General features: G+C 38.6%; 1 long non-coding RNA gene across 2 annotated transcripts; it reads right to left on the bottom strand.

The window, feature by feature from the left end:
- Window positions 1-200: 200 nt before the first annotated feature.
- On the bottom strand, window positions 201-2,026 carry LOC104216502 (uncharacterized). 2 transcript variants are annotated; one of them, XR_708511.2, is made up of 4 exons: window positions 1,705-2,026; window positions 1,247-1,356; window positions 938-980; window positions 201-511 (listed from the first exon to the last, which is right to left on the bottom strand). It is a non-coding gene; the product is annotated as an uncharacterized lncRNA (long non-coding RNA). The 2 variants fall into 2 exon arrangements; XR_708510.2 differs by lacking the exon at window positions 1,705-2,026 and having other exon boundaries at window positions 1,247-1,487.
- Window positions 2,027-16,462: the final 14,436 nt, after the last annotated feature.

The following is a 16,462-nucleotide window of genomic DNA, read 5'->3' as shown; positions in this document are numbered from 1 at the left end:
AGTTCGTAGCTTAGTTTATGACATTTAGAAGTGTCGGGAAATTTGAGTGACTTATGACATTTCTGTAGCATATCCTTTAATGTCAAAATTAAAATACTCATTGGCATTTTAATGTAGAAACTAAAATTTTATTTTATTAACAGGAAAATATAACCATCAAAGTTCAAATTGTACTTACAAATGTCATTCACTATAGACAATTTAAACAAAAATAAAATATTTGCAAACATATGATCCATATACAAGAATAAAATTGTGAATAGCTATACATCTTTACAATTAAACATTGCTGGATTCAAACTAATATTGGGACAAGAGATATTTTCACTTCTTCGGCTCTGTTTCCCCTCCTTCTGCTACTTTCTTTTAGAAGCTTCCTCCCCATGTCGTTTGAGTGCCTACTCATTTGATAATCTACTGACTTTCTAGAAAAAGATTGTCCAAGGTGATGATCAAATGATGGCTAATACCACTAATTATTGCAGAATTTCAACTTTAAGTAATAAATTCCCTGGAAGAGAACAGAAAGGATATTAGGCAACTCTATAAACTATGCAGTAGGATTTAATCGAAGATAACAGCTATTCGTTTAAGTAGTTGTATATTATCATAGTCCAATAATTATCTTTCTAAGTAAAGTATCTCCTAATCCAAAAATTATAACAAATAAAACTAACTTACAAAGACTGCAACAATCAATTACATACTATTTGGCTTAAAAGAAATCAAGGAGAATAACAATATTATCATGAATTTGACACAGAGATACACAACAATTCAAACGTTTAACAAGTTGGTAAAAGTTGGTGGAGTATTGAATTTGGTGATATTGGAATCAACAATCCTAACCTCAGCAACCACTGTTAAGGAGCACTTTAATCAGTCAGCAGAAGTTTACTGTACAAGAAATAAACATGGAGCTCCAAAACTTGCATACCTCTAAATTGAGCTCCATAACCAGCACACATCTAAATGTAACCCTGCGAGAAACATAACTCATTTGAGTGAGACATACTTGATATATCATATATAAGTAAACAAAAAATACAAAAGAAAACTAAAAAATATTGCTTTTTTAGAACAAGATCAAATAGAGGTAAAACTAAAGACACATGCATAGCTAGTTTCATCCAAACTCCACTATCAAGCAAAACTCTTTGTTTCATCAGCTTGCCAAATCCCAACTAAGATCACTGAATATTTGTATCCTATTTGAAACCAGTGTCAGAATTGAAATAAGAATTACCTCATTTCCACATTCCTCCCACCAAGATAGTGACGCTAATGATTAATCTATACGTTGGAATAGACATATGAGCCAACAATCAACCATTTGAGTATCTTTAGATGAAAAACCTGACAACATTCATTACTCTAATTAGAGTTAGACAATAAATTTCTTACTCTAAAGCAAGATGGAAAATCAAACAAAATTAACTGAATGCTTTATCAAAAACAAAATAAAATTTGCTTAGAAACCCCTCCCCGAAAACCCCCCAAAAAATATCTTTACCTTCCCCTCAAGCACTCCAAACTAAAGAACAAATGAAAGCGCTGCGTAAACACAAATATTTCAAGAAAGCACCAATTTTGCAAGCAAATAATATCATCAAAGCTACACACTATAAAAATCTTAAAATAACTAAACTTAATTGTATGATTATCAATGAACAAAGATGTGTGAATAATTAATCACGATGCTACCTAAATGTAGCAGAGAAAGAGAGATCGAAAGACTTCATATTCGAACCAGTGGAGACATCAAACTTCAGAAGGAAATCTTATCTTAATTTTAAATAATATATCGTCTGTAGCCTCCTCGTCCCATGTCGCAACTTTGCTTTCTCAATCCTTCTTGTCTACGACAGTATCAAAGGCAGAAAAGAAACAATCGACGGATAAGGCACCATTAGCAGAGGATTCCAAAGGCTAGAAAGAACTCAACGATGGGAGCAGAGTGAAGGAGACCTAGAAGAATTATATCACGGGAGCCGCCGTTGTGGGTCTAATTTGTTTCGTTTCACGTATTTAAAAGTTAGACATTAGGTTAAAGTTTCCTTCTTTAATTGTAATTGTCGGTAATTTCTTATTAATATTGCAATATTTAAATCAAAATGTCATACTTTTCTCACATTTATTATCAAATGTCATTATGTTAGCAACAGTTTTTAATAAATGTCACAAAAGTAATTAATTTCTGACATTTATTATAAATGACACCAAATAAATGTGGCCATAACCCTTATTTCTTGTAGTGGCTAGTGTCACACCTCCTTTTCACCGCGCCCGCGGGGTGCGTGGGGAGTTTTCTCCAATTGAAGGACAGTCGAAACGGGATTTATTTAGTTATTTCAGAGTCGCCACCTGGGAATTTTAAGGCGTCCCAAGTCACCATTTTCAATCCCTGAATCGAGGAGAATATGACTCTGTTTATTATTCTGCGAACCAGAAATCCTGAGTAAGGAATTCTGTTAATCCGGAAGAAGGTGTTAGGCATTTCCGAATTCCGTGGTTCTAGCACGGTCGCTTAACTGTTTTTATTATTGGCTTAATTATCTTGATTTTTATTAAACATATTGATGTTACATGATTTTTTTGCTACCGCTTATACTTACTGTGTTTGAGGACCCTTCTTTGAATCGAATTACGCGTACGTATATTCGTGTTTTAAAAAAAATTGCGGACTTGTGTCACGCGTACGTGTACACAATAACTTTTGATAATATATTTATTAAGCAATCATTTTTCAAAATTGTGTCGAATCAAGAATATTTGTTTTTCTTGAATAGTGAACCGTACATCTCGGGTTTTTATGAAATTGATTTAACGCCTTTGGATAAATCCTTTTATTAAATATTCGTTCGAAATTGCGCGTACGCATAATCCGAATTTTTACTTTTAAAAATATAATCAGGGTACGCGAACGTATCCCTAATTGCGCAAAATATTTGTAATGGTTTAGGGATTTTCCACAAATTGTTTATTATATTTATGTATTTCTTTTATGTGAAAATCATGAGAAACTCCTATTTAGAGGCCTATAAATTCTTTGAAAAGAATTCGCAATCTATTAAAGGTTGTTCGTCGATTATGATTTCCGAATATAAGTTATATTCATTCCAACTATTCAAATTCAAAGAACAGAATAAAAATATGATTAATACTATTTTTAAACAAATATGACATATATATATATATATGCCAAAGAATAAATTGCATATGAAACTGAAAATAAATGATTCATAAAGGAAGGAAATATTTTCCGAGAATTTTCATGATTTACTTAATGCAAATTCTATTTCTAATTATCATTGATGTAAAGTGTGGCAATTTATGCTTGTACATCTCTTTTCATTCTCATATACTCGCTTTTAATCTAATAGGCCTAATTATTTGGCCACTTTGTTTTGTGAAGATAGATAAGCATCGAATTTATAGAAAGGGAATTATTATACAAGTTAATTCAACAGAGTTACCTTACATGCAACCTAACTGTATATCATAAACATTCATAACGTTTTAACATTGTAACAAGCTATATCATATTACCTTTCGCCAACGTTTATACCCACATCTATTATATTATAAAAATATACCATCAACACCATCTTAACCTTATTTAACAATAAATATCATTATTGTAGTTTTCTTGGTACTTCTACATCACTTCTTACTTAGCTAACAACAAAATTAAATAATGACCAACATTCATGCCATATTCCCTACTTGGACAATTTATTAAACTAATGAGATAATGAACTAATATTATTACAAACCTTTATACGAACTTTCAAAGTAAGACAATTAGCTCATAGCTATCAAATTGAATTCACTACTAATTAACTAACATGAAACAAAAATGAAATTTAAATTGATGAACTTGGACAAATAGAAAATAGACTTTCAATTCAAGCTTCATTGATGAGTCATGTTGAATCTCTTTCCAACTTAAAATTTAAAAGACATGTACCTGAAAATGAAGGTGGAAGGAGTAAATTTCAGCAGTAGCAGCAATAACAAAATCAGTAGAATATACCAATAACACAACAAGTCTGAACAAGACCCGTTGACCCAGATGAACAGTGACAGAGACTTAGGAAAAATTTCAGATTTGGACTGAACAACATTCACAGGCAAACAACAGATTCCAGAAAGAATGCATTTCAGATTTCATTTTCTTTCTGTTTCGGATTCCTTATTTCTGATTTTCTGTTTCTGCTTTTATATCTGTTTCAGATTGTGTGTGTGTGTGTGAATGTTCTCTTTTCTATTTCTCTTTCTGTTTTCTTCCTCTCTTTCCTTTTAAACAAAATCTGAGTTCTTTTCTTTTCTTCAAAATCTCAATCCTAAAAATCTCTCTCCCTAAAATCTGTCCAGCTTCCTGTATTTATACAGGTCTGCCCCTTTCTTTTTAAGTGCTGCTTGGACCCCCTTTATCTTTTAAAAACAGAAAATTTCCATTAAAAATATGTTTTTCCACTTTAAATCCCATTAGGCTAACTTTTCCCTGATTTTCAGCAGCCCATTATCCCTTGTTCCCCATTAGTATCATTAACTAATAGCCATTAACACTCCATTATCAGCCCACTATTATATCATATTACCCTTACTGTTTTATCTGTTTCATACCCAGAAATGTCCCTGAAATCCTACTGTAATTACTGTTATTACTGCCTTAAATGCAAAAATCATAACAGAATTTACAAAACAGATTTAAAAATCTGTTCAAACTTAATTATCAAACTGATTTAACACAGCTATAACCAATTCTCTTAGGTTCTGGACTGAATCCTAAGAATGTAAACATTCTATCACAATTACATCTAATCATCATTTGTAAACTTGAACTCAAACTTGACAATATTACACTGGGTTCAGCACAATAATGCAAACTGAACTTATAATTGAACTAAGATCAAACATACACAGGAGCATTGTCAATATACTGACAATGCCCTGTTCAGAAAACAACATATACAACATACATTTGAATTCACTGATTCACAAACAATCATGATTTAATTGACGAGCATTAATCAATTGACTATTTACAACATTTGTCAATAATTAGTCTAAAACAATAGAAGCAGACTGTTTTAGTTAACATTTTCAGAAATGAAAATTCGTAATATAACTAATCGACGAACTTAATCGAGTCGATTACACACATTGTAAACAATCACAACCAACAGAAACAATTCACATTCTGATTAAGTAGATAGGTAGGAGACAGAAATGACAGAATTGATCAAAACAAATATGAAAAATTAAAAAGCTATAAAGACAGACAACAATACACGTAGAATACACAAAGAAATAGAAAATACCTCTGAATCTTCAATCAGACTCGAACTCAACTCGGCTTTCGGATTTTTTGTTTGAAATCAAACAGACCTTAGTCGAAGTATTTTCCACTGAAAATACTTCGACTAAGGTCGATTAAACCTCAATCCTTTAATCAATTTGGACAAAAATCCAGAAGTTTGGTATTTCTAGGTTTCCTGAAGGTTCGATTTGGGACCTAATCATTTCTGGTTAGATTCGAAAGGAACCAAACATGATATAAGGGTGAGGGTAGCCTAGGGGTCATTTGGTGTTAGTTTGAAACGGATCTGAGTTCGTCCTTGTTTGGTCCGAATCTTCAAAAGAAGATTCGAGAAGTTCAGAACTGATTCGAGCCAAACAACCAACAGATCCATACTCAGGATGACTAGGGGAAGCTATGGTGTTAACTAGGTGTTGTTTGGTTTAGATCTGAACTTGGCTCGAATCTTCAAATGAAGATTCGAGAACCTTCAGGGAGATTCGAACCAAGCAGATAACATATTTGGATAGAGGAGGCTTAGGGGGTTCTGGGGTGTTACTTTGGTGACCGGCGGCGTTGATGCCGCCGGGTTTCAGGCGAACGGGAATAGGGGCGGCTTGGGTTAGGGGTCTGTTTGAGAAGACGATGAACAGGAGAGGATGGGGGGGGGTGTTTAGTTAGGGGCCGGGGTAAGGGTTTGGGATTTTTATAGGGGTGGGGTGGATTGGTATCGTCCGTCCGATCAAGTAAGATGGAGGGCCAGGATCAATCCACTAATCCAAACGACGTCGTTTGGTTTAACGTTGGGGTCGGACTGAGTCGGGTCAATGGGTCGGGTTATGGGTTGCGGGTAAGGGCAGGGGATCTTGACCGTTGGTTGGATTTAATCCAACGGCCCTTGATGAGAGGTGACCAAACGACGTCGTTTGGTCTTAGCTTGGGACTGGGTCAGACTTGGGCTGTTCGGATTGGGCTGTGGGGGGAATTAATGTTTTGGGCCTGGATTTTAATCCAGGTCCGATTTTGTACAACTTGTATTATTTTTTTTTATTTTCTAATTTCATTATTAAATAACAAAATCTTAATTAAAATTATAAAAACAAAATTACACTTACAAAGATATTAATTACCTTTTTTAACAACTATTAACACATAGACAACATTAATCACACAGTGGAAAAAATAGAACAAAATGCATATTTTTATGATTTTATTTAAATTAACTTAATTAAATGCATACTTAAATCCTAGATATACATGAAACATGTATTTTTATCTTAATTTTGTTTAATTATAACAAAGCAAACATTTTACGGACATAAACAAATATTTAACACCACGCAAATTCAGAAATTATACAGTAAAAGAAATTTATTTTGATTTATTTTGGAGTAGTTTTTCGTAAGGCAAAAATCACGTGCTCACAGCTGCCCCTCTTTGTGCGGAAACTCGAAGAGATTTCGTACAAAGATAAAGTGAGCGGACACGAGCGATTTTTGCCCGTTCGAATACTCCGTGGGAAGCATTTTTAGAAAGATTTGACCGAACCTCTGCTTCAAAGGTTTCGTACATATCCTTGGCTATAAAGGAATCAGGTCAATGTAGTTCAGGAAGTTTTTGGGTAGCTGGGACTACCGTGGGACTGTGATGTTACTGCTGCTTCGTGCTATTTTTACTGCTTGCTGACCTCCTTATTACACCTTACTTTAAAGGAAATACAAAATTAAACTAGACTATGGTACATGAATTATAAAATCTTATCTAGATCATGCTCTTGCGTTTCTTGTTGTCTTGATATCTTGGTGACTCTTGGGCATTGGTCTTATTCCGTATTCCTTTTGGAACTCTTGTTGTTTCTTGTTGGGGATTTTGTTGGACTCCTCTGCTTTATTGATTCTAAGTGTGCTCCTTTTTCATATGAGCGTGCTTTTGATTTCAACACTTCAATTGCATTTCCTCGTTCTTCAGGTGGGTGCCTCGACTGCTTCTTTTCTTTCTTCATCCTCATTTTCCAGGTGGACGCCTGATTTCTTCTTTTTCTCATCCTCATTCTCCAGGTGGACGCCTGACTTCTTTAATTCTCATCCTCATTCTCCAGGTGGACGCCTGACTTCTTTAATTCTTTCATCCTCATTCTCCAGGTGGACGCCTGACTTCTTCAATTCTCATCCTCATTCTCCAGGTGGACGCCTGACTTCTTCAATTCTTATCCTCATTCTCCAGGTGGACGCCTGACTTCTTTTAATTCTCATCCTTATTCTCCAGGTGGACGCTTGACTTCTTCTTCTCTCATCCTCATTCTCCAGGTGGACGCCTGACTTCTTCTTTTCTCATCCTCATTCTCCAGGTGGACGCCTGACTTCTTCTTTTCTCATCCTCATTCTCCAGGTGGACGCCTGACTTCTTCTTTTCTCATCCTCATTCTCCAGGTGGACGCCTGACTTCTTCTTTTTCTCATCCTCATTCTCCAGGTGGACGCCTGATTTCTTTAATTCTCATCCTCATTCTCCAGGTGGACGCCTGATTTCTTTAATTCTTCATCCTCATTCTCCAGGTGGACGCCTGACTTCTTTTAATTCTCATCCTCATTCTCCAGGTGGACGCCTGACTTCTTCTTTTTCTCATCCTCATTCTCCAGGTGGACGCCTGACTTCTTTAATTCTCATCCTCATTCTCCAGGTGGACGCCTGACTTCTTTAATTCTCATCCTCATTCTCCAGGTGGACGCCTGACTTCTTTAATTCTCATCCTCATTCTCCAGGTGGACGCCTGACTTCTTCTTTTTCTCATCCTCATTCTCCAGGTGGATGCCTGACTTCTTTTAATTCTCATCCTCATTCTCCAGGTGGACGCCTGACTTCTTCTTCTCTCATCCTCATTCTCCAGGTGGACGCCTGACTTCTTCTTTTCTCATCCTCATTCTCCAGGTGGACGCCTGACTTCTTCTTTTCTCATCCTCATTCTCCAGGTGGACGCCTGACTTCTTCTTTTTCTCATCCTCATTCTCCAGGTGGACGCCTGATTTCTTTAATTCTCATCCTCATTCTCCAGGTGGACGCCTGATTTCTTTAATTCTTCATCCTCATTCTCCAGGTGGACGCCTGACTTCTTTTAATTCTCATCCTCATTCTCCAGGTGGACGCCTGACTTCTTCTTTTTCTCATCCTCATTCTCCAGGTGGACGCCTGACTTCTTCTTTTCTCATCCTCATTCTCCAGGTGGACGCCTGACTTCTTCTTTTTCTCATCCTCATTCTCCAGGTGGACGCCTGACTTCTTCTTTTTCTCATCCTCATTCTCCAGGTGGACGCCTGACTTCTTCTTTTTCTTTACCAGGTATTTCCTGACACAAATATTGTTTTTGCCCCTGTTTTAAATCAAAGAAAACTTCGTTAGTTTAAAGCAGGGTGGTTGGCTGTGGTATTCTTGCAGATGGTGATGTTTCTCTTCGTCTCTCTTTATTGCCTTGGAATGATTGAAAAGACTGTTTTGTCTTTGTAATTGATCCTTGACTATAGGATTCCCCTCTGTGTGTTTTCCTTCAAAACCTTTCAACTGTAATCATGTGCCTCTTCTGACTTTGCTGATCCACTTTTGATTTCATCTTTCTTACACCCGTATTTTATCTCCCACCTTTCGTGGCTGTATTTTGTAACCTTGAATCTTGGTAGTATACCTTGACATTCCTTCTTATTTGTTTGGAATAAAACTTATCTCAAAGCTTGGAGAAAGTAAGATTATTAGTAACGAAATACGCTGATTTCGACAATTATAGAATGAAAAGAAAAATCCAATTTTTTGGATGACTGTTGGAAAAGGAATAAAGGACTTATCTGATTGGAATTACTGGCACCAATGATCAGGGTATGCATTTCGGATTAATCAACCCAGTCTTTTAATCCATCTCCTCTCAATTGTCTCAAGGAGTTTTCACCGATAAATTTTCCTCGTTTTTCACTTCTTCACTTCCTTTTCGCCTTATGGTGCCTGTGTGGGTTTTCACCTATAAGACTCTCTCATTTTACTTTTCTCTCAACTTCCGTCGCCTTATGGTGCCCGTGTGGGTTTTCACCTATAAGACTCTCTCATTTTACTTTCTTTCCTTGTTTGTACCAGAGTGTTATGAACCACTTCATTTGCTTGCCTCAGCATTTTTCTAAGATTGATCGAAAGGTCTTTTTGGTATTAAGGTTAGGAATGGAAAAGGTATTAAAAGCTAAATAGCTTTGGTATGGGTTTAAAATTACAACTCTTGGAATCTTTTCTTATTTCCAATACAATTCCTGCCCCAGTTTCTTGATTGGGGTCTCTTAATATTTCTTTTCCGTGCACATTGTGCATGTTGTGCACCCTATGACCGAGCCGTGAGGCGCCTACGTATCCTTCTTTGAGGAATCAGGTCAAACGTAGTTCACTACATAATAGTGAAGATTTTGATTTTTTTTTATTGATTCCAAGAGAGGGTAGGAAAGAAACAAGTATGGCTCAAAGGGGAAGCAAATGGTATAGTGTTTGGATAGCAGAATAAATTGCCTTTGTCATTTCAATCTTCGAAATAGTGCTAAATACAAACATTCAAAAAGTTATGCATAATATCTCTTTACCGCGTCAGAATTGATCGCCATATCTATGCATTTGCCTTCAATATCTGTTAAACATAGTGCACCATTCGATAATACTCTGGTCACAATGAATGGTCCTTGCCAATTCGGGGCAAATTTGCCTTTTGCTTCAACCTGATGTGGAAGAATACGTTTCAGCACATGCTGACCTACTTCAAACTTCCGGGGACGCACCTTTTTGTTGTATGCTCTTTCTATTCTTCTTTGATATAATTGACCATGGCATACTGCGGTCAATCGTTTTTCGTCAATCAAGTTTAACTGTTCTAGACGGGTTTTGACCCATTCATCATCATCAATCTTTGCTTCGGCGATGATCCGAAGGGAAGGAATCTCAATTTCTGCAGGAATTACTGCTTCAGTGCCGTATACCAATAAATAAGGAGTTGCTCCTACTGAAGTGCGAACAGTAGTGCGGTATCCCAATAATGCAAATGGTAATTTTTCATGCCATTGTTTTGAACCTTCTACCATTTTCCGAAGTATCTTCTTTATGTTTTTGTTGGTTGCTTCTACTGCTCCATTCGCCTTGGGCCGATATGGGGTAGAGTTACGATGTGTAATCTTAAACTGTTGACATACTTCTTTCATTAAGTTGCTGTTGAGATTAGCACCGTTATCTGTGATGATCACCTTCGGGATTCCGAATCGACATATGATATTTGAGTGGACAAAATCGACCACAGCTTTCTTGGTTACTGATTTGAATGTCTTGGCCTCAACCCATTTGGTAAAATAATCAATAGCTACCAGAATGAATCTGTGTCCATTGGATGCTGCCGGCTCAATTGGACCAATCACATCCATGCCCCAAGCAACGAAAGGCCATGGTGCCGACATTGTGTGCAACTCGGATGGTGGAGAATGAATCAAATCTCCGTGTATTTGGCATTGATGACACTTGCGTACAAAACTGATACAATCTCGCTCCATGGTAAGCCAATAGTAACCAGCTCGGAGGATTTTCTTTGCCAACACATATCCACTCATGTGGGGTCCGCAAACTCCTGAATGTACTTCAGACATGACAGCTGTAGCTTGTCTGGCATCTATGCATCTTAATAATCCAAGATCTGGTGTTCTTTTATACAAAACTCCTCCGCTCAAGAAGAATCCATTTGCTAATCGCCTAATGGTCCTCTTTTGATCTCCTGTGGCTTGTGCGGGATATATTCCCATTCTGATATACTCCTTGATGTCGTGGAACCATGGTTCACCATCAAATTCTTCTTCAACCATATTGCAATAAGCGTGTTGATCGTGGACTTGAATATGTATCGGATCTACATAAGCTTTGTCCGGATGGTGCAACATTGATGCCAGGGTAGCCAATGCATCGGCCACCTCATTATGGATTCTTGGAATATGTCGGAATTCCACTGATTGAAACCGCTGACAAAGATCATGTAGACATTGTCGGTATGGTATGAGCTTCAAGTCTCGGGTTTCCCATTCTCCTTGAATTTGATGTACCAAAAGATCCGAATCTCCCATGACTAAGATTTCTCGGATACCCATGTCTGCAGCTAGCCTTAACCCCAAAATGCAAGCTTCATATTCAGCCATATTATTGGTGCAATAAAATCGCAATTGAGCCGTAACAGGATAGTGATGCCCTGTTTCAGAAATGATTACAGCTCCTATTCCGACTCCTTTCATGTTGGCGGCTCCATCAAAGAAAAGTTTCCAGCCAGGTTTTTCAATTTGTTCCACCTCGTCGATATGCATTGTTTCTTCATCAGGAAAATAAGTCTTCAACGGCTCATATTCCTCATCGACCGGGTTTTCGGCTAAATGATCGGCCAGTGCTTGAGCCTTCATTGCAGTTCTAGTCACATAGATGATGTCGAATTCCGTGAGCAATATCTGCCACTTTGCAAGTCTTCCCGTTGGCATAGGCTTTTGAAAAATGTATTTCAAGGGATCCAAACGAGAAATGAGGTAAGTAGTGTAGGATGACAAATAGTGTTTCAATTTTTGAGCTACCCATGTTAGGGCGCAACATGTCTTTTCCAGATGAGTATACTTAACCTCATAAGCTGTGAACTTCTTGCTAAGGTAGTAGATGGCCTGTTCTTTTCTGCCAGTGAGGTCATGCTGCCCCAATACACAACCAAATGAATTTTCCAAAACCGTCAAGTAAAGAATCAAAGGTCTTCCTGGCTCTGGCGGGACCAACACGGGTGGGTTTGATAAGTACCCTTTTATTTTATTGAACGCTTCCTGACACTCATCGGTCCATTTGACTGCAGCATCCTTTTTTAACAATTTGAAAATTGGCTCACAGGTTGTTGTGAGCTGAGCAATAAACCTGCTGATATAATTTAACCTTCCCAACAAACTCATTACTTCAGTTTTGTTTCTTGGGGGTGGCAGTTCTTGGATGGCTTTGATCTTTGACGGATCTAGCTCAATGCCTCGTCGACTGACTATGAATCCCAGCAACTTTCCGGATGGAACTCCAAATGCGCACTTGGCAGGGTTAAGCTTGAGGTTGTACCTGCGAAGTCTTAAGAAGAACTTCCTCAAATCCCCAACGTGGTCGGCCTGATGCTTTGATTTTATGATCACATCGTCCACGTATACCTCAATCTCCTTGTGTATCATATCATGAAACACTGTGGTCATTGCTCTCATATAGGTTGCTCCGGCGTTCTTTAAACCGAATGGCATTACCCGGTAGCAATAAGTTCCCCATGGTGTGATGAATGCCGTCTTTTCTGCATCTTCTTCATCCATTAGAATTTGATGATATCCGGCATAACAATCCACGAAGGACCCTATATCATGCTTGGCACAATTGTCGATCAAAATATGGATATTGGGTAATGGGAAATTATCCTTTGGACTTGCTTTGTTGAGATTGCGATAGTCGACGCATACTCTAATTTTGCCGTCTTTCTTTGGTACAGGAACGATATTAGCCAACCAAACAGGATATCGAGTGACTCGAATGACCTTTGCTTCCAATTGTTTGGTGATTTCTTCCTTAATTCTCATACTCATCTCAGGCTTGAATTTTCTCAGCCTCTGCTTGACAGGAGGCACCGTTGGATCGGTGGGTAATTTGTGGACCACTAAATCAGTGCTCAAGCCCGGCATGTCGTCATACGACCATGCAAAAACATCTTTGAATTCTATGAGTTCTTTAATTAAATCCTCTCGGATTTTTGGCTCGAGATGGACACTTATTTTAGTTTCCCGGACATTACTCGTGTCCCCTATATTGACGTCCTCGGTATCATTCAAGTTAGGTTTGATTTTTTCCTCAAAGTGAATTAACTCTTTACTAATCTCTTCAAAAACCTCATCTTCATCATTTTCTGATTCATAATCACAATATATTTCTTGAATTATTACTTCGGAACCAAATTGATTTTTAAGACTGGGCTGAGGATTCCTCATGCATGCCATATCACTAGAGCCATCGTAAAAGGAACTGTATAGAAAAAGAAAAGAAAACTATCAGGAATGATAATAAAAGGGGAACTGCTTTTTATTGGATGATGAAAGATAACAAGGTTTTGCACACTTCAAACCAACCGTAAGATAAACTTTGGGATTACAACCTTGAAATAACCCAAACAAACTGAAAGAAAAATCAAAATAAACTACCAAGACTCCTTTCGAATTGGGAGAGGAGTGGCTTTCCAATTTTTGAGCTTTGTTTCTGGTCCAACGAATTGAACTTCTGCGTTGCTACACCCTTCTCCGCCTTCCAGCATATTCACATCACTAAACAATTTCTCGAACCTTTCAATTAATTCCTCCTCAGGATTGACCTGGGATTTAGGAATTGTTGTTATCGGGCGATTTTTAGCACCGGTCTTGACAAAAGACTTCGACAGCTGTGGTACTGGTTTTGGAAGAACCCATGCTTGGTGTTTCAACTTCCTGGCCCTTATCACGTCATTGGCGGTAGGTGTGAACCCTAAACCGAATGTTCCCCAGTTCTCGGGGAGAGATACTGGTTGTACAATTCCTTGCAGAGATAAGCCCAGACCTTTGCCGGGTATAAAGCCATTCTTCAGCATTTCATAAGCTACCATGACTGATGCAGAGGATATCTTTGGATTCGAAAGGTGTTTCCCTTCTGGAATTTTCTCTACCGACACCGTGTCGGACACTTGGTATACCCATGGTCCTTGGTCAATTTCTGTTCTCTCGACCGGTACAATGGTGCTGTTGTGAGCATTTAAATTTTCTTCTCCATGCACGACTATTTCTTGATGGTCCCATTCAAACTTGACAGCCTGATGTAGTGTTGACGGGACTGCTTTAGCAGCATGGATCCATGGTCGACCCAACAACAAGTTGTAAGAAACAGTCATGTCCAACACTTGGAATTCCATTGTGAATTCAACTGGCCCTATAGTTAGTTCCAACACTATGTCGCCAAATGAATCTCTGCTTCCACCGTCAAATCCTCGTACGCAGATACTATTCTTCTGGATCCTCTCCTCTTTAATTTTTAATTTGTTTAAAGTGGAGAGAGGGCATATGTTTGCACTGGACCCATTGTCAACCAATACCCGGGTTACTACGGAGTTTTCACATTTCACGGTGAGGTAAAGAGCTCTGTTGTGCTCGGTACCTTCCACAGGTAATTCATCATCAGCAAATGTAATTCTGTTTGTCTCAAAGATTCTGTTGGCTATTTTTCCCAAATGATTTACAGAGATCTTTTCAGGAACATGAGCTTCATTCAGGATTTTCATCAACGCCAGACGGTGTTCCTCTGAATGGATCAGTAATGACAACAATGAAATTTGAGCGGGGGTCTTCTTTAATTGATCCACAACAGAATAATCATGGAGCTTCATTTTTCTTAAAAACTCCTCCGCCTCTTCTTCCGTCACAGCTTTCTTTGTTGGCATTGGATTGTTTTTAGTTTTTCTCAGCTCTTCTGGAGTAAAACATCTTCCCGAACGAGTCAAGCCTTGCACCTCACACACTTCTTCCTTGATTTTTTTGCCTTTGTACATTACAGTCACCCGTTCGTAGTTCCATGGGATGGCTTTGTTGTTGATGACCGGCAGCTGGATTACAGGTGCAATAATAACCCGATCTGTACGGGCTCCTTCCACGAATACAATGGGTTTGTTAGCAACCCCTGGTACTATCACTTTCGGCCTTTCTTGTTTTGCGGCAACTTTGCTCGATGATCCCTCATCGACTATCATAGACGGTTCATCACCATTTTTGTTCTGCTTAGACACCGGCTTCTCCTCCATTAACTGCTTATCTGGCTTGGTTTCATGAGACTTGATCATCATGACAGTTTGTGACGGCTTCTTTGTCTCCCCATCAGCTTGTATGATTTCTATCATGTTAGCCTCTTGATGGGCTGGCATTGGATTTCTATTGATATTTTGAGCTTCGGGGGTTTGAACCTCGATTTTATTAGTATCAATCAGCTCTTGTATTGCATTTTTCAAATGCCAACATTTCTCCATATCATGGCCTGGTGTACCGGAGCAATATTCACAGCTAATGGTGTAATCCAGATTCTTTGGAGGAGGATTGGGTAGTTTGGATTGTATTGGTCTCAGCATGTCTAGCTGTCTCAACCTGTGGAACAGACTAGTGTAAGACTCTCCCAATGGAGTGTAAGTTTTCTTTTTCTGTTCCCTTTCTCCCCTGAATGCTGGCCTAGGCCTGAAACCTGGTCCGGGATAAGCTCGGGGGTAGGTATTTGGTGTGACAGGAGCACGCCAATTGGTGTGAACAGGTGGCTGATTGTATGCTTGAGCATGGTTAATGGCAAAATGAGGCTCTGAAGGGTGATAGTAATGTTGGGATGAATCATGGTGGTAAGCTGATTGGCGAGGTCGTTGCTGATTATAGTAAAGCGGTGAACCCCTGGGTCCCGGCCAAATTCCTGAATCAACTACGGTTGCTTCCTCCCTCTTCTTTCTTCCGATTCCTCCTACCCCGCCTTGAATAGCTTGAGTAGTTGCCTTAATTGCTGAATAGCTCATGATTTTATTTGTCTTGAGGCCTTCTTCCACCATACCTCCCATCTTCACTACCTCGTTGAATGATTTTCCAACTGCTGAAACCAAGTGGGCATAGTAAGTTGGTTCCAAGGCTTGGAGGAAGTAGTCTACCATTTCGCTCTCCTTCATAGGAGGATCCACTCTTGCTGCCTGTTCTCTCCACCGAAAACCATACTCTCTGAAACTTTCATTGTGTTTCTTCTCAAATTTGGTCAAAGATAATCGATCTGGGATGATTTCCAGATTGTATTGGAAATGGTATGCGAATGCCTGTGCCAGGTCATCCCAGGTGTACCATCTTCCATGGTCCTGGCGTGTATACCACTCCAAAGCTGATCCGCTTAGACTTTGACTGAAGTAAGCCATCAATAATTCATCCTTTCCCCCAGCTCCTCGCATCTTGCTACAGAAACCCCTTAAGTGGGCTACTGGGTCGCCGTGCCCGCTGTATAGGTCAAATTTGGGCATCTTGAAGCCAACTGGCAATTGTACATTAGGGAATAAGCATAAATCTTTGTATGCTACACTGATTTGCCC

Source organism: Nicotiana sylvestris, chromosome 4, assembly GCF_000393655.2.
Source record: "Nicotiana sylvestris chromosome 4, ASM39365v2, whole genome shotgun sequence".
NCBI classification, from domain to species: Eukaryota; Viridiplantae; Streptophyta; class Magnoliopsida; order Solanales; family Solanaceae; genus Nicotiana; species Nicotiana sylvestris.
Note: the sequence above shows the minus strand (reverse complement) of the source record. Positions and strands in the feature narration are given on the sequence as shown.